This window comes from Petaurus breviceps, unplaced genomic scaffold, assembly GCF_028583685.1.
Source record: "Petaurus breviceps papuanus isolate PSGF00001 unplaced genomic scaffold, PetGlider_PUasm1.0 99, whole genome shotgun sequence".
Classification (NCBI taxonomy): domain Eukaryota; kingdom Metazoa; phylum Chordata; class Mammalia; order Diprotodontia; family Petauridae; genus Petaurus; species Petaurus breviceps.
In genome coordinates this window covers 16,098,099-16,123,194 of record NW_027187465.1, presented here as the reverse complement: position 1 = coordinate 16,123,194, position 25,096 = coordinate 16,098,099, and the positions used below count along the sequence as shown (strand labels likewise).

At 41.0% G+C, this 25,096-nt stretch overlaps 1 long non-coding RNA gene across 2 annotated transcripts; it reads right to left on the bottom strand.

Moving 5' to 3' along the window:
• Window positions 1-2,156: 2,156 nt before the first annotated feature.
• LOC138156293 (uncharacterized) lies at window positions 2,157-22,054 on the bottom strand. Of its 2 annotated transcripts, none has more exons than XR_011167117.1 (3): window positions 21,696-22,054; window positions 21,523-21,610; window positions 2,157-2,887 (listed from the first exon to the last, which is right to left on the bottom strand). It is a non-coding gene; the product is annotated as an uncharacterized lncRNA (long non-coding RNA). The 2 variants fall into 2 exon arrangements; XR_011167118.1 differs by lacking the exon at window positions 2,157-2,887 and adding an exon at window positions 15,120-16,245.
• Between the last annotated feature and the right edge of the window lie 3,042 nt (window positions 22,055-25,096).

Sequence of the window (25,096 nt, the reverse complement as noted above, 5' to 3'; positions counted from 1 at the left end):
AAATCTTTCTTTCTTCCTTCCTCCCTCCCTTCCTCCCTCCCTCCCTCCCTTCCTTCCTTCCTTCCTTCCTTCCTTCCTTCCTTCCTTCCTTCCTTCCTTCCTTCCTTCCTTCCTTTCTTTCCTTCTTTCTTTTTCTTTCTTTCTTTCTTTCTTTCTTTCTTTCTTTCTTTCTTTCTTTCTTTCTTTCTTTCTTTCTTTCTTTCTTTCTTTCTTTCTTTCTTTCTTTCTTTCTTTCTTTCTTTCTTCCTTTCCCTTTGTATCCCCTGGTATTTGGCATAGTGAATGGGGCATAAATGAGTGATTAATAAATGTGTTGATTGCTTGATCTTTAAAATGAAGGGACTAGACTAAGTGACCTCTGAGACCATTTCTATGGTTCTATTCATTACTCTTGTAGTAGGAACATAAAAGCAAAACTCTGAGACACAGTCGCTAGTCAACAGATTTTTTTACTTGCAATGCAAGGGAGATGCCCAAACACAGTGACAGAGAGACAGAAATAGAGAGTGAGAGACAGTGAGATAGAGAGAAAGAGATTTCTGAGCAGGAAGCTTTATTTCACTACACTGACCTGGTGGGCTGTATTAGTGCTGTCTTGGAAGTCAGGACTAAGTACTGCTTACTGTGATAGCTAGCAAAGGACCAAGTGATCTCAAATTTCTCTCTTCCCCCAAAGATAATGCAGGGAAACTGGAAGCCTGTAACATGTAAAAATCCACCCAAAAATGAAAGGAAGGGACATTTGTACAAGCTGAGTTGTGTCTACAGAATTAGAATGAACAGTTGGAATAATTTTAGTGCTTAAAAATGTGAAACACTGAATAATTTCTCCATAAAGTAGGATGGAAAATGCTATTTCCCCAAAAAAGGGGAAAAAAGGCAAAGGGAAACTTAGGGATCTGTAGAATGAGGGAATGGGAATATTTCTAAGTGATCTCTAAGGCCTCCCCCCCAGCTCTGACATTCTTGATCCCAAGGTCCCTCCCAACTCTGATATTCTTTATTCTAAAATCCTTTTTTTTTTTTTGGCTCTGATATTCCCCTGTTCTAAGACCCTCCCAGCTCTGACATTTTGTGTTCCAAGTCTTTTCCCTGTATTGTTTTTCCTCACTAAACCATCCTCTATACAGCTAGCTGTCAACATAATTTTCTAAAGTGAAGGTCAGACCATATACTGCCTCCCCTCCCCCCATAAACTCTAGTGGCTCCCTATTACCACTGCTAATATAAAGCCTTTAGTTTTTTTTTTTTTTCATTTAAAGTCCTCCCAGCCCCAATATTCCCAGTTCTAAAGCCCTTCCCATCTCTGCCATTCCCAGCCCTGAGGACCCTCCCAGTTCTAATATTCCAGGTTCCTTTTCCTGTCTAAAACCCCTTTCAGCTATAAAAATAAATGAATGTATGAACAAATAAATAAATGAACAAATGAAATCATGCTTTTGTGTATTGTTTAAAAACAAACAAACCCTGAAACTGTCATGACCTGTCCCTATAACTCTATAGGTTTCCTGGCTGGGGGTGCATCAGGGGATGAGAAGGTTCAGGGAAGGATACATCACATTTTTTTTCTGTCTTCAAATGAAGAATGGGTAGACTCATTTCTCTCCCCATCCCTTTTCATTGTTTTGTCCTCTCTCTATCTCTTTTCCTTTGTCTTTTCTTGGATCATTTAGATTCTGTGACCACGTGGACATTTTTCTTGCTGGGGTACTTGCTGGGGTATTTTGTTCTTGGAGATTTCTGGGAGGCAAACTGCCCCTGTGACCGACCTCATGTGGGTAGACAACACACACCCCACTTTGTATCTGCCGAGCAGAGGGGGCTGTTGCTGCTTTAGTCACAGCAATCCAGCAGTGGCTGAGAATTTATGAGATGAAGGAGAACTGCTTTGAAGAAAGACCCCTTGTCTGGGCTGGTTTTTTTTTTTTTTTGGCCATTTTAATGGTCTGTGGAGGTGGAGGGAAATGGGGGAGGGGAGGGAGAGAGGAGAGGGGCCAGAAGAAGAGAGATGGAGCTTTGGGTTAGGGTTAGAGAAAGAAAAGAGCTGAGGCAACCTAGGTTCTGATAAAGAGGAATTCGAACTGAAGAGGCTGCCCACCTCCGGGCAGGCCCTCACCACAGCAATCCAGAGCTTTCAGGGGCTCATGTATGTTCAGTCATTCCTGGGGAAATGGGAAAAAGGCCTTCCAAGAACCCTCCCTGCCTTTCCCTTACAATGACAATAAGAGTCAGAGATAATTGGGAGTATAAGGCTGTGTTAGTGTCAGGCGATACAATTTAATTGGCAAGACTAATTATTTATTTGGTTTCAAGGGAGGCATCCTGCCTTCATTAAAATCATTAGTGCCCAACAGTCAATGAAAATGTTTTGGAAATTCACAAGTATGCTTGAAAGAGGATCCTCTTCAATTGAACCAATGGACAAACATTTATCAAATGCTACTATGCACCAGGCCCTGGATGTAACCAGATAAAACTAATGGAATCCCCATACTCAAGCACTTGGAGTGGGAGTGAGGGATGGGGGTGGGGAGTATGTAGAGCACTTAATACAGACAAATTACAAGAGGAAGAGGACTCCAGGAACTAAAGAAATCAGAAAATCAGAAAAGAAATTTGAAGAAGAGGTGCCGCCTTGATCTATGCTTTGGAGAAAACTAGGCAAACACCAAAATGGTGGTGAGAAGACCTGTGCAAGGTGGAAGATAGAACCATGCTGAATATTTTCAGTCACATCAGCTCAGGAAGATCCCCAAGTCAAGGGGAGACGATGGTTTGCATCATCAGAGGGAATGATCATATGTAGGAATCCGAGATGCCAGCAATATTGAAGAAGTCAGTTTCATAGCCAGGACCCAGGTTCAGTCAACGCTTCCTTGTAAGGTGCCTGTAATCAAGGTATTAGGTCTTAAGTTAACAGACTGTTCCACTTTACATTAGAAATATTTTTTTTAAACCTCACCAATTCATGAATGTGCTAATTGTTCATTCCCCTGCGCTGCAGGTATTAGCTTGTGTTTCGTCTTTAAACCAAAACATCTTTGCCATGCCAAAACATCTGAATAACAACAGAAAAATTCATTTAATCACCTAGATGGTTGGCCTTTACTCCAGAGAAGTCAAATTCCCAGCTATACTGAAAGTGAGCACTCTGGGCAGAGTTCTAGGTCAACTTTTTAGTAGTTACCACATCGTTGGGGTATTGTATAGACACAGCCGGAGTCCACCTCTTAAGAGAGGAATTGGTTCAAAATTCTTTAATGTGGGCCTTCTGCTCACTCAGGAAAGGAGCTGTTGGTCTCTGGTTGCCAGACCCTATTTGTATAAGTAGCAGCCCAGGTATGCAAAGCAATGGGTGTTGCCTTTTATCTTCCCTCATGAGTCAACTATGGTAATTACCTAAACCTAAAGCCAAAAATACGTCTTAAAGCTAAACAGAAATACATGCAATTATGTTTCTCTTTTAAGATAAGAAAAAAGGTAATTCTAGATTTTTCCGGGTAATTATTGTTATTATTTATCATTTTCTAAGCATTAGCGGGGAAACTAAGAACCTTAGGAGCCACCAGAGAAAGCCTAAAAGCTTAGATTCCGAAGCCATATTTATTCTAGATCAATTTGGAGTGGGAGTGAAGGCTGTGCAACCCCCTATACACACACACACACACACACACACACACACACTCCATTTACAAATTGCCACTCTCCCAAAGGTACTTACAAACACCTCAAAAATAAGTAAGCCAAGCCTTCCAGTATGAATCTGGAAAAAGAGCCCCTTTCATGACCAAATTAGCAGACCAGTTAGAATTCTGGAATTTTGGGTGTTAAAAGGTGATAAGGTACAGGCTGGGAACCCCCTTGAGCTCTCCTTGAATCTTTGAGGTACAGGCTCTGGGAACCACCCTTGAACTCTGATTAAATCATCCCATTTGATGAGGCATTTGCATGAGGCCATAAACCTTACATTGTGGCTGGGCCCAGACTTCGGTTACTAGCCTAGCCCTCCATTGTCCATCTACTTCCCACCCTTGATCCTATCAAAATATCAATCCACCATTGAACAGGCCTAGCCCATCATTATCTTTAGTCTCCAGGTAACCTCCAGAAACTTCCTCTCCTTAATCATTCATTGACCTCATCTGACTTCTCCTGAAGACCCACCCCAAACTCCCTCTCTAGACCACCCTTAGATTCCTCCCACAACCTTGTGTTGACCCCATCTCACACCATATGGCGTTCTTCTAGTACAGACTTACTCTGTGTCCAGTACAAGGGAACTTTTAATAAACTTTGCTTTTCTTTGGCTGAGAGAAGACTTGAGTCAAATTCATTCAACGGGACTGGGCATGTTGGTATTTTGGGGTTTCAAGCACCCCTAACCCTATATCATCATTTTATGATGAACCTCTTCACATTCAGATAAAAGCATCTTAACTCATATGGAGTTCAGGGTTCCGTCTCCTAGATCACACCCAGCTTTTAACAAATTTATGGTGATTTTTAAGCTAAAGTGAGAGAGGAAGGAGGAGGAGGAGACAGAGAGACAGAGACAGACAGAAAGAGAGATAGACTGAGAGACAGCGAGGAGAGACAGATAGACAGAGATAAAGACAGAGACATAGAGATCAAATAGCATATCAGAAATACAACAAAAAGGCAGCAATGACAAGTTGAGTTCTCTCCCAGCACCAGCAGCCCTTCATCCTTATCCTGGGAATGAAACTTCTGCTTTCCCCGAGACTTCAAGTCACTACAAGTACCTACTTTTAAAAGGGATTATGGAGGAAATCCTCTTTTATTACCACTTGCTGCTTTTGGCAATTTAAGATATTAGCCTGATGAGGAATTACAGCTCCCTAATAAAATATCTCAACTTTGGTTGAGCTTAATTGTTCCAATAGCTAGTAATGGCATTTTGCTTGTGTGATAGGACATCCCTCAGCCAGAGGAGCCCATCTGGAAAATCACTTCCCTGTTAATGTTTGAAGAATGGCACAGAAGGCATCAACTTCTTCCCTTCCATCTTAGAGTCAATCTGAAAACAGTGAACTCATAAAACAATCGAAAATAGCTTTGGATTGCAGGAAAGAAGGTGTAGGGGCAAGGGTAGTGAGTTTTGACCCAAGGGACCTGGATTTGAATCTCAGCTCTATTACTGCTTATAAATTTTTTGGAGACTCACTTGACTTCTCTGGGTTTTGGTTTCCTTTTCCACAAAAATCAAAGGTTTTATGCCTAAAGTGTCAAGTATAGGTATCAAGGTGAATAGTCCCAGGTCTGGATTGGATGCAGGAAGACCTGAGTTTAAATCTGATCTCAAATGCTTACTAGTTGAGTGACCCTCAGCAAGTCACTTAACCCATTTGCCTCAGTTTTCCCATACATAAAAGGGAGAAATAATAGCAATTACCTCTCAGGATTGTTGTTAGGATCAAATGAGATAATTGTAAAGTTCTTACTTTAAGTTCTTACCGGACACATAGTAAGCACTATATGAATGTTAGCTACTATTATTTTTATACCACAGAATGACATATTATCAATAGTCGATAAACATTTGTTAAACACCTGCTAAGTTCCAGGCACTGTGCTAAGTGCTGAGGTTACAAATATGAAAAAAGACAGTCCCTGCCCTCAGGGAGCTTTCAGTCTGATGGGGAAAGACAACACACAAAAAGAAGTTGATCCAGAGTGGTGCAATAAAGGGAGAAAGGAGATGTTCTGAGCTAACCTCCCTCCTTAAATGGAGGTTTGGGAGTTTGTGGTTCCACCATTTAATTGGAGGGACAGTGATGAGGTAGATGGGATTGTACAGGATGATAAGGTTTTCCTAGTAATGAATGTTGTCCTGAAAGGGTGAATTTTGCCTTACTACCCCCAAGATCCTTTGCTCCTTAAAGGCAGGCACTGTCTCAGTTTTTTGGCTTTCAATCCCTGAGCTCAGGGCTACAAAGGACTGCTGCTGCTACATAATAGTTGAGCTAGCATGACCCTAAGCAAGTCACTGAATTTCTCCATGCACTAGGAAATTTTCCAAGCTTCAGAGAAGACACTGCCCTGCACGGGTAAAAGCATCATCCTCATTTGGAATTCCTTATGCCATGGAAATCACAAACCAGGTTCCTGTTGCCATGCTGTTCATATAACAGGCACATAATAATCCTTGGGAATTAGGCATTACATCTAGGAGGGACCAAAAATCTAGCTTATTCTTCTCCTTTGACCAATTTTTCAATGATATGAATGAGTGAGTGAATGAGTGAGAAAACATGGAGCCCTATATCCCAGAAATCATACTAAGTTCTGGGGATACAAATGCAAAATTACAAAAGTAAGACAGTGTCTGCCCTCAAGGAACTTGCATTTTAATGGGGGTGGGGAGGGGGGTGAGGGAATGTCAGAAAGTCACACGTAAGTCTGATTCCAAGCCAGGTAAGTAAAAAATAACTTTACTTCTCAGAAACGAGGGACCCGGGGAGGGGTTGAGAAGGATGGATGGAGTGAAGGTGTGTTGTCTGGAAATGGTCAGAAGATCTAGGGTTGATCCTGGGTGTCCAGGCACGGTGCCTGGCTCACAGCAAGTGCTTAATAAATGCTTGTTGACTGACAACCTGCTTCCTGTCAAAGCAACCTTGCTAAAGTACAGGTCCAACCATGGCTCAAACCCTCCTTCATCATTCAATAACTCCAAGGGCTCCTCTCCAGGATCAAATAGAAAATCCTCTGTTTGCCTTTGAAACCCTTTCCTAGCCTGGCCCCTTCTACTTTTCCAGTCTTATTTCACCTTATTCCCCACTCTCACATCCTTATCAATTCTATGACACTGACTTCTTTGCTGGACCTCACCTCTGATCATTTTCACCAGAATTTCCCCCTACCTGGAACTCCCTGGCTCCTTATCTCCTCCTCCTAGCTTCCCTGGCTTCTTTCAGATTTTAGCTAAAGGCAAGATGCCTTTCCCAGTCCCACTTAATACTAGTGACTTCCTTTTAAGATCATTACATTACATTATATCATAGCATATCATATTACAATATATGATGCTATATTATATTATATTACCTTACATTATGATATACTAAACAATATTTTATTTCCTTATGCAATAGAGTATAGAGTAGCATAGTATACCATAGCATATTATGTCATACTATATTATATTATATTACATTATAGTACACTGTATTATATTATATTGCCTTATATTACATTACCTTATAAAGTATAGCATAGTATATCATATCATATTATATATTACCTTACAGTATACTATAGTATACTATATTATTTTACATCACATTGACTTGTGTTATACTATATTATTTTATATTACATTACATTATATTATACTACCTTATATAGTATAGTATATCATACCATATTACACCATACTATATTATATTATATTACAGTATACTACTGTATGATACTAGATTATATTACTTTATATCACATTGCCTTATATTACATTATACTATATTATTTTACATTGCATTACATTACATTATATTATACTACCTTATATAGTATAACATATCATATCATACCATACTATATTATATTACCTTATGTTATCCTACAGTATACTATATGACACTAGATTGTATTATGTTTTATCCCATTGCCTTATATTACACCATTACATTGTATTTATTATATCATATCATATCATGTTATATTATATTGCCTTCCCTAATTTATTCTGCATATATCTTGTTTGTACTCAGCTGTTTCCCCCATTAGGCTGAGTGTTCTGTGAGAGCAGGGACTATTTCTTGTCCTTTTTTGGGTGTACCAGAGCCCAGAACATAGTAGGTGCTTAACAAATATTAGTTAATTGATTAATTGATACCTCTATGTATCTCTTTGTTTTCCTAGGCTCCAGTTCCCTCATCTGTAACATGATTGGTTTGGACTGGATGATATTTCAAATTCCTCCCTGATCTCAATCATATACAGTTATCCCTTCCACATCATGACTTTCCCCATCATGGTTTCAATGTTTACCACACTGGTGTAAGAAATTAAATGGGAATTTGGGGGGAGATTTGCAGAAGCTACAGACAGTGGGTGAAGATCAGCAGATGACAAAGTTTAGAAACTCAAAAATGCATTAAAATGTATGTATATAGTAATGCATAATATCAGCATATTTTATCTTTTTTTTTTAAAGCAATTAGGGTTAAGTAACTTGCTCAAGGTTACACGGCCAGGTGTTTCTGGGTGGGTGCTAAGTGTCTGAGCCCGGATTCGATCCCCAGGTCATCCCGACACTGGAGCCAGTGCTCTTACTCACTGTGCTACCTGGCCGCCCCATATCTTATCTTTTAATACCATAATAATTCAGTCTTCTTCTCTGGTACGAAGGGAGGGCCACCTTTTTTTTTTTACATGGATTTTCCAGATCTTGGGGGTACTGTACTCCTAATGTCCACAATGTGGAAAGGATAAGTGTACAGTGGAGGCAGAAGTAAAATGTCTTGGCCTGAGATTACATTGCAAATTAGGAGGTCAACAAACTATGGCCTACAGGCCAAATCCCTACTGTTGTCTGCTTTTGTCCAGCCAACAAGCTAAGAATAGTTTTTATATTTTATTTTATTTTATTTTGCTTTTTGGAGGACAATTGGGGTTAAGTGATGCCCAAGGTCACACGGCTAGTTTTTGTGTCAAGTGTCTGAGGCCGTATTTGAATTCAGGTCCTCCTGATTCCAGGGCCACCTAGCTGCCCCTCAGTTTTTATGTTTTAAATTAGAGTTTTATTGACTCTATTAGAATCAGAGATGGAGATTAAACCCTGTGCTTCTCCTACCTGGTTTATATATATATAACCTTTATAACCCTGCTTCTCTTCTAAAACCTCTGCTGGCATTAAGAGTCTTTGGTTCCATGACTGAGTAATCTGTGACTTCAATGTGAGAACTCCCTCCATCAAGGCAGATGACTTAGTAATAAATCCTAGGGAAGGGACTAAGGCACCATATTAATGTCCTTTTCAAGGTCATATAGCTAGTAATCACTAGACACAGGTTTGGGTCTTCCTGACTCCAAACCAAACACTCAATCCAAAATGCCATGCCTAACTGTATAACCAAATGTTAACTGTGTAGCCAAATCAGTGAGTTCCCTTTGAGAAACAATCCAAGATGGTAGTTGGTATCTCCCCCTAGTAGACAGGTTGGATGGGGAACACCAGTCCAGTGTTTTCTCTTTACAAATCCTGAAATGAAACACAATATACTGGTGCAATGACTAGATTTATTAATAATAACTAGCATTTATATAGGATGTTGCCAACTGAAAGATCTCCTCCCAAGGTAGGATATGAACCAGTGCCCTAAAGCAATCTGTCAATTAGTGGTAGCTAAATCCTTTTACTACACCGTAATCTTAGAGAATAAGAACACCTCCAAGTGTGCCCAGCTTGAATGAAAGGAATAGCTTACTCCCCTGGTGACATTTGCTTTTTGGGTGGGTCTGAAAAGGCCATCCCCAGAGAGCCTAGTCAGCTCCCAAATGGGCATCAGAGGATGCAAATTCTATTCCAAAATTAGTTCAAATGGAGAGTACCAGTCCAAAACTTTCTGTTGATGCCCTCTGATGTCCAGTGTTCTAAGGTCTGTCCTAGCTCTTATATACTCTGTTCTAAGGGTCTACCTAAAAGCAGTGCTTATAAAAGTGAATGCTCTAGAACTGGAAGGGATCTTGTTGTTCCGTCATTTCAGTCATGTTGGACTCTTCATGACCCTATTTGTTTTGTTTTTAAAGCAATCGGGGTTAAGTAACTTGCTCAAGGTTACACGGCCAGTTATTTTTTTGTGTGGGTGCCAAGTATCTGAGGCCGGAACTGATCCCAGTCTCCTGACACTGGGGCCGGCGCTCTTACTCACTGGGCCACCTGGCTGCCCCTAAGCAATTGGGGTTAACATGCTCAAGGTTACACAGCCAGTTATTTTGTGTGGGTGTTAAGTATTTGACGCCGGCGCTCTTATTCACTGCGCCACCTGGCCGCCCCTTTATTTGGGGTTTTCTTGGAAAAGGTGCTGGAGTAGTTTGCCATGTCCTTTTACAACTTATTTTACAGATAAAAAAACTGAGGCAAACAGGACTAAGTGACTTGCCCAGGGTCACACAGCTAGTAAATGTCTGAGGATGGATTTGAATTCAAGATGAGTCTTCCTGACTTCAGGCCTGGTGCTTTAGACACTCATGTAAAATGAGAGGAAAGTAGACTAAATGACTATTGATATCTCTCTCAGTTCTAAATCCTGTGATTCTACTGAATGTCCCTCACGCCTGAGGTGCTAGTCCTCTCTGAATACCCCATTCATCTTTGAAGTTCGCCTGTCACCCAGCTCTCAACCGTGGCTCCTAGAAAATGCCCCATCACATCTTTTCAATAGGCAACTAAACTGGGTTGAGGGTCATTGACAGGCTTCAAACCCTTTTGGTGAGTTAGGGGGATGTCTACACCAAACACGTGAAGACTTCCACTGGCAGAATGGGTAGATGACAACAGTTTGTTCTAAGGGCCATGAAGATGACTGATGCAGGCCCAATGGAGAGCTTAGAGCTTCATCAGACATCAACAATGCCAAGGTCATCCACTGAGTCCCGGGACACGGCCAGTTGTCCTCACTTTTGTCCTGCCACTGATTTCAATGATTCGGGAAGAAAGAGGTTGATGACCCTGTGCATCTCTGCCTCACATAAATCTAACTCACGTGCAAGTCAAGACATCACCTTGTGATGTCATCGGTCTTCTTCAAAAATAAAGGACAAACAGTAATGTATATATAACACATATATACTCAATATACCTATATAACACATTGACATATGTAATACACATGTATATCACAACATATTAGTGTACACAACAGATATGTACAAACATATAACATACATGTATATACACAGATATGTGCATACATGTCATACACATGTGTACATATGTATATATCACAATGCAATGTGTTTATATATAACATACATATATTTGATATTTACATCATCATCATCCAACATAGTATCTAATATTTATGTTCTGCTTTGACATTTATGAAACACTTTAGATGTTATCTCATTTAACCCACACAAGGAGCCTGGATATGCTAGTTTCCTAAGGATCAATGTAAGCTCTTTGAAGGCAGGAACATTGATGCCATTCCATAGCCAGCATCTAGCCCAATGCCTGGCACAATGGAGGTATTTACAATGCTGGCTCTTGCTGACTTGCTGATGCAATCAATTTCCCATCACCAAGGACTTTGGAGGTCGCCATCTGCAATAGTTGATGAATCCCATCAAGACCTTGCATTCTTCTATGTCTTTGACACCACACCATGTTGTCATTGGTCCTCTTTGAAAATGAAGGTTGAACAATAACTAACAACTCTCCCTCTACTCCGTTTTGCTTATAGAAATGCACTCTAATGGAAGCAATATGCTTTCCAATAGCCCAGTCTCAGGACCATTTGTTAGAGATGTCTAATTGCCCAAAGATTGAAGCCTAGGTCCTCAGTCTTGAGCTGTCAATTAAATATGCCAACTCTATAACCTAGTGTAGAATGCAGTCAATCAGCAAAGCTTGCCAAGGGGACCCTTTCATTCCTTCCAACCCTTGTCCTCTTTTCCCACTAAATTCTGTAGACAAGAGGTCAACCAGGAGTACAGTGGGGAGGGAAACGTTTCCACAGAAGACCTGGCATCCTGGAGTAATTACTCCTTTTACACAATGCCTGCCAAATCCTTCCCAGTGGACATATGGACCCAGCAGGTAGAAACAGGCACGAAGTGACTTCTGGCTTTGACGTCAACGGCAGTAGTATGATTGAATTCATCATCAGTGCAAATTAAAACTCATCAGAGTGGATCTCTCTTTATTGTGCCAATTATCATTTCCAAAGTTGACAAGGGTCTCTCTTTTTCTCTCTCCCTTTTCATTTTGCTCTGTTGTAAGATCTGATTATGTAGTTAATGAGTAGATAATCAGACCAGTTAGCTGATTGCTAATTATTTGTATTTGTACTTACCACTTCTGGGTCTACTTGGTTTCAAAAGTTAACGTATTCAGTGTGTCTGATATGTTTAGTTTGGGCATTGATTTAATACCACTATGGTTATTGGTAAAGGTGGGTAGAGTTATTTGTACCACACAACCAGGTCTGGTGAAATCCTACCCAGTGGGAATAATCCAGCTAATTTGTCACCCATAATGAAATCTTTCTAGATTCCTGGCCCCTCTCCCCCTTCAGAAGTGTACTTTCTTTCCTCAGATCTGATAGGACACTCTGTAATTGCTTTATGATTTTATCACATTGAACTAACTTCCACAGACATTTATTAAGTGTCTGCTATGGGCATGGCCTTGTACCCAGGGTTGGAGATTCAACAAAACCCTACCTCCCAAAGAAGGAACAAACAGACCCTTCCTCGAAGAAGTTTTTATTCTGCATTGTAGTCATCATGTGGTTATTGTCTACATGTATACATATCTCTTCTCTCTCTGGGAGCAAGAATCGTGTCTTGATTATCTGTGGATCTCTCCTCTTGTACAGGAATAGTGTTTCATACTAGAGAATTGCCTAGAGTAGTGATGTCCAACTCAACTAGAAACAGTTTGACCGTACAGAAGGATTCCTAAAGGTCTCATATGGACCTAGAATAACACATATTTAAACATCTATATTGTGTCCTATTTTTATTTATTTTGTTAAATATTTCCCAATTATGATTTATTCTGGTTAGGAGACACTGGAAGGTATTGTAGGCCATGACGACACCCAAGGCTGCATGTTTGATACCTCTGAGCAAGAAGACTAAAAGGATAAGTGATTTTCTTGTATGTTTGAGGTGGGCTTGGACCTCTCTAGGTCTCTCAAGGCCAGCTTGCATCTCATTTAATGAAAGATTGTCAAATGATTGGATGGACATGAGTAGGTGGGTGGGAAGAGGGAGAGAGAGAAGAGTAAAAGAAACAAAATATCTCTCATACTCCAACTTTCACCTCTAGAAACAAGATCAGAGGAATTCAATCTTTTTTTTTTTTTTGCTTTTTTAAGCAATCGGGGTTAAGTAACTTGCTCAAGGTTACAAGGCCAGTTATTTCTGGGTGTGGTGCTGAGTATGTGAGCCCGGATTTGATCCAGGTCATCCCAACACTGGAGCCGGTGCTCTTACTCGCTGAGCCACCTGGCCGACCCTAAGCAATTGGAGTTAAGTAACTTGCTCAAGGTTACACGGCCAGGTGTTTCTGGGTGGGTGCTAAGTGTCTGAGCCCGGGATTCGATCTCCAGGTCTTCTCAACACTGGAGCTGGTGCTCTTACTTGCTGTGCTACCTGGCCGCCCCTCAATCTTTTTTTTAAACCCTTATTTTATTTCTGGCTTCTTCAATTTCACTCAAGTTAGGTAGGAAATTCTGTGCATACATGGCACTTTAGGAAGACTGCCAATAACTGAAGGTGGCTATTGTTGATATTGTGAGCCACATCAGCTGATACGGTTGTTGGAGAAAGGTAAAAATAATAATAGCTAGCATTTACACATTTAAAATTTACAAAGAGCCTTTTACATAATCCATCATTTCATTTGATCTTCAAGTCAACCCTTTGAGATAGAATCAATTATTATCCTCATTTTACAGATGAGGAAATGAAGACTTAGAAGGGTAAGTAAGGATTTACCCAGTGCTCTGTCCCCTACACTATGTAGGAAGGAAGGAATGTATCTTTGCTGTGACCCTCACAGAGGCAGTTCCCTTATTTTGTCTATAAGTATCTAGTACATAATAAAGTAAACACTTAAAATTTTATTTATCTGTCTGTCTATCCATTATTTATTATCTATGTTCATCCATTTTTCTACTTGTCTGTCTGTCCATCTAATCTATCTCTGTCCACCCACCCATCTGTCTGTCAATCTGTTCAATCATTACTCTGTCTGTTTTGTCTGTCTCATATGTCTATCTGTCTGGCTGTCTCTATGTATCTGTCTATTTATGTATCCTTATATCTATTTTCCTTTGGCCCATCCTTCATAGCCTAAGGCCTACATCAAGCCTCTCCCAAGGCTTACCTTTGCAGAGGGCTTACAACCTTTCTGGTGACTCCATTTTCCATCAGCTGCTCTGCTTGGATTCAACTCCATGAAACAATATTCCTCTGCCCCCCCCCCCCAAACCATGTTCCTCTCCTATCTCCCCCCTTTCCAGCTTCCTTTTGTGTATTATATTCCCCTGTTAATTCTTCTTGAGGGCAGAGACTTTCTCTTTTTCTCATTTGTATAATTTAGTAGAGTGCCAGGCACTTAATAAGTGTTTATTGAAATGAATTACACTATAAGATTAAAGATTTCATCTGTCTGTCAATCTATCTATCACCTATCTATCTATCCATCTCATTATCCATCCATCTATCTGTCTATCACCTATCTACCATCTATCTATCATCTATCTATCTATCTATCTATCTATCTGTCTGTCTGTCTGTCTCTGTCTTTGTCTACTATCTCTATCTGTCTATCATCTATCTGTCTGTCTGTCTCTGTCTATTGTATCTATCTATCTGTCTATCTATCCACCTATCTATCTAAATTCCTTTGGTTCATCCATCTTTCTTAGGGAGATTTTTATATTTCTATCCTGATTTCATTGAAGTGGGAATAAATTCATTATTGGCAGACACTTCAGAGCTGACATCTGTTAGATAATGAAAATGAAGTATTTTTTCACACCTGTGGAATTTCCCTTTTCCTTGCTAAAAACAGAATTATGTGGATGAACCAGCCTGGTCCAAAGGGCAGTAGCCTACAAATACATCAGGTGAACTAAGGACACGATTTATTTCCTAACCAATCACATTGCTCTCTTGGTTTTCATCATTTCTAGATGCTCAAGCCAAGGACAAATTACAGCTAAACATGACATAAATTGCCCCAAAATCATGTTCTCTGAACTGAGTAATACTTTTTCCAAGAAAAGATGGTAAAGACTTGCTAGGAGTTCAGGCAGCTGGAAAATGTGGAAAGATCTTTGGGAATGGCTTCAGGAAGGAGAAATGACTCATTTTCAGCTTGTGTTGTTTTATTTTCTCTTTATTTTTCATCTGGACCCATGATTTCATTCAGCCATACAGCATTTATTTTATTGGGAGTAGAGAACTCTTGGTGTGGAAACTTCCTCCAACAATGCAGATTGATATTTGATCTACAGTTTCAGAATCTTAAGAAATTTGTCTCTTGGGAATACTTCATGGTTTCCATCAGTTCATTCTTTACAATAATCTTGTGAAGTAGGTAGAGAGAGGATTCCCCTCTTCCCCCCATAATGCAGATGAGGAAAGTGAGGTTCTGAGAGAGATAGCTCAGTACATCAGAAAGTGTGACAGATATGGAATTAGGGGACAAAGATTTGAATCCTAACTCTGTCACTATCTGATGACCTTGGGGAAGATGACGTCAGTTTCTACATCTGTAAAACAAGAGGGTTGGACTAGATGGACAATGAGCTTTCTTCCAGTTCTAAATCTAGCACCCTATGACCTGAATGAAGAGACTGTCCCAGGATTACAAAGTTAGTATGCATCTGAGACAACTCTGGAACCCAGATCTTCTGGCTTCAGCCGTAGCTATTCTGGTCCAGGCATGACTCAGCCCAATCCAGTGGTTTATGTTTGAATTCTGTATTGGAACAAAATGAGACCCTTTCAGACTTGCACTGGAGTGGGGTTGATGGAATAAATCAATCAAGTCAGTCCGTTCCACTTAAAGTAAGTGATGAGATACCTTAAGGAGGTGAGAGCAAGTCTTAATCAACCAATCCATCAAACACTTTACATTAAATGTGAAATATCTTTGGATGAACTGGAGTAACTATGACATGAGGAGTGTTCCTGTTGGCTGAGAAAATGGAGTCAAATACTGTGGGTTGTCTATCATACAGGAGACCAGTTCAGAGCTCAAGTTTTTCATGCATCTGGCAGAGATTTAGATTCCAGTGATTAGGGAAGGAGGAGGGAACATTCCAGCTAAACCCCCTGAGAAGGAGTTGCCTGGGGGAGAGCAGAGCACTTCAGCTTTGGCCTTGGGCTCCTCTCCGCCTCCCTTGGCCAGGCAAGGACGTTGAAAGCTTCAAAGGATCTGGAGGATTTGAAGTTTCTATTTTTCCATTGCTGTCCTAGTATTTTCTCCTGGGATAGTAGATCGAATGAGAAGCCAAGGACTCACTGGAGGCAGTCATAGTTCTACAAAGAACCCAGTAAAGAGTCAGGCCTAAAGGAAACTTCCTGAGCACCCCCAAAAGGGGAGAAAGGACTTACAGCTACCTGGAGCTGAGCATTACACTTTTGCCATGCGTGGTTTGTAAGCTTGAGCCCACTTTCCCTTGGACTCTGTATGTGTGGGTGGAAGAATGTATTTTAGACTTTCAGGGGAGATATTTTGAGGGCAGCTAGGTGGTGCAGGGTTTAGAGCACTTCCTGACCAGGAAGATCTGAATTCAAATCCAGTCTTTGACACTTCCTAACTGTGTAACCCTGGGCAAGGCATTTAACCTTGTTTGCCTCAGTTCCCTCATCTGTAAAATGAATTGGAGAAGGAAATGGCCAACCACTTTGTATCTTTGCCAAGAAAACCCCAATGAGGTCAAGAAGAGTCAAATATGACTAAAACAACTGAACATGGGGCAATGGACAGAGTACTGGACTAGTTTGGAAGATCTGAGTTTAATTCTGGCCTCAGGAACTTACTATGTGACCCTGGGCAAGTCACTTCACCACTTTTTGCCTCAGTTTCCCTAACTGTAAAATGGAGATAATTATGTACCTATACCACCTGCTTTAGAGAGTTGCTATGAAGCTCAAGTGAAATACTTCTATATAAATTTCCAAGGGCTATGTTATATATTATTTATCATTTGCTGTTATTTATTAGCTGTGTTGCGGTCTGGAAGCCAGAAGACCTATCTTCTAGTTTATTTCTTTTTCCAAACTATAGTCTGACCATCAGTACGTCAATTCAACAAGCTCAATTCAATTTAACAGACACTAAATTTACACTGTGTGTAAGATAAAAGGCAGTGTGGCGTAGTGGATACAGAGGGTCCCCTCTACCCCTTAGAATCCCTGCCTTCCTTCAAAACCCACCCCAAATACCCTCTTCAGGAGGCCTTTCCTTGTCCTCTAGGTGCTGAAGGCACCTCCAAGAATGTTCCACAAGTTCTGCATGTATCTTGTATGTGCCTAATTAATTCTATGTTGTCTACCCCCATTCGAATATAAGCTCCTTGAAGGCAGGGAATGCTTTTTGTTTTTTGTCTATATTCTCAGCTCTTAGCTCAATGTTTGCTAAAAATAAAGGACTAATACATGTTTATTGATTGATCAACCAAAAGAGTTGGCTTCAAGTTAGGATAGCCTGCCTCCAAGTCCTGCCTGTGCCATAGAACTGTGTGACCCTCTGTGCCTGTAGGAAACTCCCTAAGATCATTGGTTTCTAAGTAGGTAGCAATCTGAATTGTTAGGAGCTCTCTCAAGAGTGTCCTGTGGGGAGGAAGCCTCAGGTCAGTTAAAAAACAAAACATAACAGTGTGGGGTACTCTCCTAGTCTCTAGGAATAAAAGGGTAAACAACAGTGGCAGCTTCCTCTAGTGGTGGTTGCAACATGCGTGTCAATGATGTGATGCCAAGCAGAGCACTGCAGGTGCAGAGGAATCTTTGCTCAGATTATGGCTCCCCTGCTCCAACCACTGTGTATGGGGTGTTCAGGGAGAACTAGACCCCTGGTGGGAAAGTTTGCCAAGCCCTTTCAGGACTGCTCCATTCTTGATGTCTACCTTGTAGCAGCAAGCACCCTAGCACACCCAGGATGGCTGCTACTAGCACAGGTTCTTTGATCTGCTTTTCTAAAGGAAAGTAACTCAAAATGGGTGAACAATCTTACTTTAATCAAACATAAGTCATTTACCTAGTTCAGGGGGAAAAGTCAGTACTCTGAACTTCAGAGAATACAAACAGAAGTTAGAAGTAGACAAAAAATACAGAGAAACAGACAAGCAGACAGGGCTTCTAGCTGTCTGACCATTACATCCAGACCTAGTCAGTTACCAGAGAGGGAAGCACCAACATCTGGGTTTTCAAAGCCAGGGGGCTCAACAGCTGCCCAGAGTCTCATTTGGCCAAATCACACAACTCTTCCCAAAGTTAGCCCCAAAGCAAAACCTCACTCCAGGTATATATAGCCTTCTTCAGGGTCAGAGAGCATCACAACCCTCATGACCCACTGCCCAGTTACAAAGAAACAAGGTGTAGGCATTCCTGAAAACAAGCCTCCCGCCACAGGTTCCATGTGACCATGTTCAGCCTATTAGGGGGCAGAATTTATTTTCAAATTCACTTAAGCCTATCAAGGGGGCAGGGAAGATTGTCAAATTCCCTTACTGTTACAACCCTTCATCCATCTCTCACCTGTGACTCCAAGAAACTGTAGCAGGCATCCCAGTGAAAATGTCTTGGCAGATGGGCCAGACCAGGTTGAGGATAATCAATGAGCTTCAAACCCATCAGGAAGTTAGGGGAATGGCTACCAATAAGGGCCATGAAGGTTACTGAAGAAGAGCTTGGTCAGACATTGAAGATGCCAAGGTCATCCTAGGACAATACCAATAGTCCTGATTTTTGTCTTGCCGCTGGACTTTGATAACTCAGGAAGAGAGTGTGAAGCTGAAGACTTTCTGCAACTCTGTCTCACTTAAATCCAATTCATTTGCAAGTCAGGACACCATGTTGTGATGTCATTGGGTCCTCTTTGAAAACAAGGGTTTATAACACATGTATAAAATATACACTACAGCACACATATACATATAAAAACACAATGCATGTACATATCATAATATACATAGATATGCATACCAATATGCACACACAACAAGACATACATATATGCACCACACCTATATACAAACACGCACGTACACACAGATATTGCCAAACAACAACACAAAACCGACGTGCATACAAGACAACATGCATGTGTATATAACACACAACATATATGTAGTAATGTATACATGTACACTTACTGGTATTTATACATCATCATACAACATTGTAGCTAGTATTTATGTTCTGCTTTAAGGTTTACAAAACACTTTAGATCTGTCATCCCATTTAATCCATACAACAAGCCGGGATATGCTAGCTTCCTAGGGGTGAGTGTAAGTTTCTGAAGGCAGGAATATCAATGCCATTCTGGAGCCAGCATCTAGCCCAAGGTCTGGCATGAAGGAGGTATTTACAAAGTGCTGTCTTTTGCTGTCTTGCTGGTGCAATCAATTTCCCATCACCAAGGACTTTGGAGGTCGCCTTCTGCAACAGCTGATGAAGCCAGCCAACACACTGTTTCATTCTGTGTCTTGAGTAACACCAGTTGAATCTAATGTTGAGATAAAGCTCAGAAATGGAGTGCAGGGTTCCTGAGGCAGAGCTCTGAATTTCCGATAAACTCTTCAGGGGTAATGACACATAAAACAGGCATTATTCACTCTCTCACTGCAATTAGGCCATTTCCTTGAACGCCCATGCATAAGGTGGATCCCACAATCCACGACCCTCTTACTTCTTGGCCAGAAGGTGCATATCCTTTTGCACTAGTTAAAAAGGAAATCCCTACCCCCCTCTCCCAGGGCAGGTCATATTTCAAGCGGCATCACCAAGGTATCAGAAGCCGGTCAAAAGGGGGCATTTACTGCCATATTTATTTTGACTGGCAAAACAGGTCCAGGCTGTAAAAGGACGGGCTCACTCAATGCAGGCATCCTAGCTCCCTTTGGTCCCCTCCCCACTGTTTAGTGAATTCCAGAACTGCGGCCAACTTTCCTTGCAGATTTTTTTTATTTCCTTACATGTATGTTGCATTCCATCTGTTCAATGTACTCCCTGTGCCACTTGCTGTCAGGGGCGGGCAGATTCTGAGATGGCACAGCATGCTTTGTTCAGAGTGAAATCGGACATGAGGCAGAAGAGGAAGAAGTCCGAAAGAGAGAGGGAGCCATGGTCTCCTTCTGGTTTGCTGGTGTGATCTGGAAGGATGGGCTGTAATGGCCGATGGGGGTTATCTGGGCACCTTATTTCAACAATCCAGACAAAATGCAGTTTGATCATAATATTTTTTTTCTCATGTTCCTTTTAGAAATGAATGTGGGGGTGGCTAGGTGGCTCAATGAATAGAACACTGGCCCTGGAGTCAGGAGGACCTGAGTTCAAATTCGACCTCAGACACTTAACACTTACTAGCTTTGTGACCTTGGTCAAGTCTCTTAACCCCAATTGCCCTGCCTTCCTCCTCCAAAAAAAGAAATGAGTCTGAATTTCTGGTGTATGGAGTTGTCATTGGATTGTAAGCTCCTTGAGCTTTGGGATTTTCTTACTTATATCTGTGTCTATCTACCCCAGCCCCTGTTCCAGGACTCCACATTGAGTAGGTTCTTAAATGTTTGCTGAAGGAATGAATAAATGATTGAATGAATGGAGTAGATAAAAACAATAGTTAACATTTATTAGCACCTACTATGTGCCAGACGCTGTGCTGAGAGCTTTACAAGTATCACCTCATTGGATCTTCATGATAACTCTGGGAGATAGGTGGAATTATGATCCCCATTTTACAGGTGAGGAAGCTGAGGCAAACGAGGTTAACTGACACAACTCATAAGTGTTTGAGACTAGATTTGAACTCTAATCTTCCTCTTCCTCTGAACTCAGGCCTGGTGCTTTGAATGGATGAAGACAGTGGAAGAAGGCATAGAGTAGAAAAAAGTGAATTAATGAAGTGAATGAATGAATGGAGTTAATGAATGAATAGGCAAATGAAGAAATGAATGGATAGATGACTGTAGTGAATTAATGGAAGCCTGGAGTAAGTCAATTAATGAATTAATAAGTGAATGAATAGGTAGATAAATGGAGGGAGTGAATGGATGGAATATGAATGAGTGAGTGAGTAAGAGTATTGATGAAGGTTTGCAAGGGTTTTTCTCACAGTGAACCCACATTGCTTTCCTTTATATCTGTGTGGTCATTTTGTAAATTGGCATACAGTAACTCATTTTTCATGGATTAACAGCATACACATTAATATGTTTTTATATATATTCTGTACATATTCTTACACATCCGTTATTTTCACCCAACGGAGTGTAAATGCCTTGAGAGCAGAAACGGTTTCAATTTTTGTTCTAGTATCTCCTGACCACAACTATACATAATTTTGTATCCCTTGAGACTACAATGTACCATACTGCCACAAAGTACCTGGTACACAGTAGGCACTAAATAAATGCATTTTGTTTGCTTGCCTAATTGGTTGGTATATGTGTAATGGTAATGAATGGGTGGCTAAGGTGAGTGAATAAATAAGTGAATGAATGAATAGAATAAATGGAATCAATGAAACAGACTTTGCAGAAATGTTACCATCTTCCAGATGAGGACAACTGGGCTTTGAGAAGTCAAATGGCTTACCTGTGATCATGTGACTTCCTCCAGGTTGTAAGTGTTTGAGTCAGCACTCAAGCCCAATTCTCTTTAGCTCCAGAGTCACCATTTCATACTGAAGGCAAGAGAAAATGAAGGAGGTCATGTAATATGAACATGACACACTACCAGAAAAGGACAAATGGAAAAAGAAAACACACCTTGAAGGTGAGGTGAGATTTCCTGCAGACTCTTTCTCCCCTACAATGGCAAGGACTCCAGGTAGCCACCAAGAATAAAGAGAACCCACTAAAGTGACTCTTGCATTTCTCTCAAGAGGGCCATTAGTCACATCATTTATAGGGGGAACAGAAATATTTTGTGAGTAGGATCCCCATTCCATTGACTGGATTAAAAAAAAAAAAAGGAAGGCCAAGTCTGCTTAACATCAATCTATATTCTCAGCTCAGTCCAAGGTTTTGCCAATTCAGTGAAAACCTAACCTATCCATCTTCTTACACTTTAGGTCCTTCCATCTATTTAAAATCTGGTGACAATGCCCTCCTTGCTGTTCTTTATATGCTTCACTCGATCTCCTGATTCTGCATTTTCACTGGCTGTCCTCCACCCATGTCTGGAATTCTCTCCCTCCCTAAGTCCACCTCCTGGCTTCCCTGGCTTCCAAAACCTGATCTACAAGAAACCTTTCCCAGTTCTTAGCATTAGTGCTTTCTCTGTGGATTATTTTAAATTCATCTAGTCTATATAGTCTATAATTTTTTTCATGTTGTCTCCCCATTAGATTGTAAACTCCTTGAGGATAAGGACTATCTTTTGCTCTCCCTCCCCCTTTTTTTTTATCCCAGTGCTAAGTACAATGCCTGGCACATTTGTTGTTATTATTCACTTGTTTCAGTCACATCCAACTCTCTGTGACCCCATTTGAGGTTTTCTTGGCATAGACACTGGAGTGATTTGCCATTTCCCTCTCCAGTTCATTTTATAGATGATGAAACTGAGGCCAACAGGGTGAAATGACTTGTCCAGGGTCACACAACTAATAAGTGTCTGAGGCTAGATTTGAACTCAGTTCATCCTGACTCCAGGCCTGGCACTCTATCCACTGCATCAACTAGCTACCTTCCTGGCTTAATAAAGACTTATTGATTTGAAGAGCCAGGTTGCTATATCAGGTGCTGAGAATACAAAGACAAAAATGAAGCAGTCCCTCCCATCAAGGAGCTTCCATTCCATGAACAATAACAATCACAACAATTCCTTGGTAGCCTTCAGGTTAGGAAAGGTGTTGATTAAGTGGGTTTCCCTATGCTTTCCCACAAGTCACTGTAGCTTAGCACTTCAGATGGGAAAAACCTCACATTCCAGCCATAAGGAAGTTCCAGTTCTCCAGCATTTTGTGATCTGTGGTAAGAAGGTGAGGCCATAGGTTAAAAAAACAAGTATACTCTGCCAAGGAAAGGCTTTGTTTGTGTGCCCGTTTCTTAGGCCTTACAGAGAGAAGGAATAGTTCATCTCTGTTACGAAATGGAATTATCCACCTGAATTGGGAGAAATGACAAAGCCTAGGAAAAAGAAGGGACATGCAGATTCTTAATAAGAAACAGCCACATGTGGAATCAAATGTGTGAGCTGTGTAATCCCAGTTGGCCAGTTGCAAGAACAGGGAGGAGAAAGGAGTAGGGGGAACATGCCTTCAGATGTGATTCAGGAAGTGCTGGAATCCTTCCTGACCCTCTGGGTTGGAATTTCTGACTCTGCCTTCTGCTTTGAGTCAGAATAGGAAACCATATCCTCACCGCATGTTTCTTTTTATAGAAATAAACTTTATTGCCAACTTCCTCTAGCGCACAAAATCATTCCTCATCATCTTTAAACAATACGCCAATCATCAAATGGACGGGAGGGGAAATTGACCTGCTTGCTCTGAACATAACACAGGCCTTGTCCAGAAGAAAAACAACGGGAAGAAAGTTTGGCTTGCGTACCCATCTTGGGAAATACAACATGTTCTTACAGGTTTTAAAAGCATCTGGCTCATCCTCGTTGCTTCTCTCTTTCTCCCACTTCTCTTAACTTGGACCACGTCCCTCTGCTTCTGCGTTGGCCAAGTAACATTTGCCAGTGTTACCAAGTGGATAATAATGGATGAATTGTAAAATCAGTAGTATGCCAGGGAGGAGAAGACACACACTGGTGTTACTATTTTTTATGCATGGACGATTAAAGCCACCAGTTTACACTAAGAACACAATAAGGTAAAGGAAAGCAATGTAGAAGGGTAATGAATCTGTGACTAGTATTGACCTCAGAGGCCTGAAGGTGACACATAGCTCTTTCACCTCAGCAGAGAGGTGGTGGGTTGTAGGAGCAGAATGAGCCATTTGTTCTGAGACATGGCCAATATGTTGGCTTAGTTTACTTAACTATATTTCTTTTTTTTTTTTTTTAAAAAAAAAAGGGAGGGGAGATTTTTTGAAAAAAAAAAAAATTTTTAAAAAAAAAAAAAAGGATGAATTTTGGTAGTGCCAGTGCTATTGCAGAGGCAAAGACTGGTGATCTCTAGCATTAGATTATAAGTTCCTCCAGGTCAGGGACTGTTTGCTTCTTTTTGCATTCCCAGCACTTAAGCACATGTAATAGATACTTAAAAGTTGATTGAAACTTCTGAGTTTCTTTTTACTTTGAGTATACTTTTTTGAATTGATAAGAGTTCTGAGATGCAGTGGGTTAAACCAATTTGGTATCTACATAAAGTCCAACACCAAATCGGTGAGTTCCTGAGAGTAAACTGAAGCGGGTCGGAAACCGGAGCAGGTCAAAGCTCTCATGCCAGCCAGTAATGTCATTGGGCGAACATCCAGCTGAGGTGAGATGGGGGGAACCGGTTCCAGCAAAACAAATACAAGAAAACAAAACACAATTAATTTCTGAAAAGCAAACAGAACTTTACTTACCGAGCAGTAAGTGACATCAGAATAGAGATTATCCCAGATTTGCAGTTGGAAAAGTTCTTAAAGGTCAGGTTATTCAACCCTCTCATTTTAGAGATGAGGAAGAAGTGCCAGGGACATTATGTTATTTGACCAAAGTCATCTATGATCTAGTAGGTAGAAGGGGTGAGGTTTGAATATGGGTTTGGGAATCCCCCACTCCATTGCTTTTTTTTTTTTTCAAGCAATAGGGGTTAAGTAACTTGCTCAAGGTTACACGGCCAGTTGTTTCTGGGTGTGGTGCTAAGTATCTGAGCCGGATTTGATCCCCAGGTCATCCCGACACTGGAGCCGGTGCTCTTACTCGCTGAGCCACCTGGCCACCCCTCCATTGCTCTTTCCAGAGTGCTACAATGCTTCCAGGGGACTGATAAGAAAACATATTTCCCTTCTCTCCCTAGAGAGCTGGGAGGTGAACGCTGCAGGATGATGGATATGCTTTCAGGCCTGGTCGATGGGCTAGTCTGTTGGGCCTGTTTCTCTTTATTACAAGGGAGTGTTTGCCATGAGGAGGTTTGTTGGGAAGAGACAGTGACATTAAAAAAGGAATGCAAATGAGTTTGGAACATGTAGCACACAGGACGCTGTGCCATACAAATGTACTTTAGGAG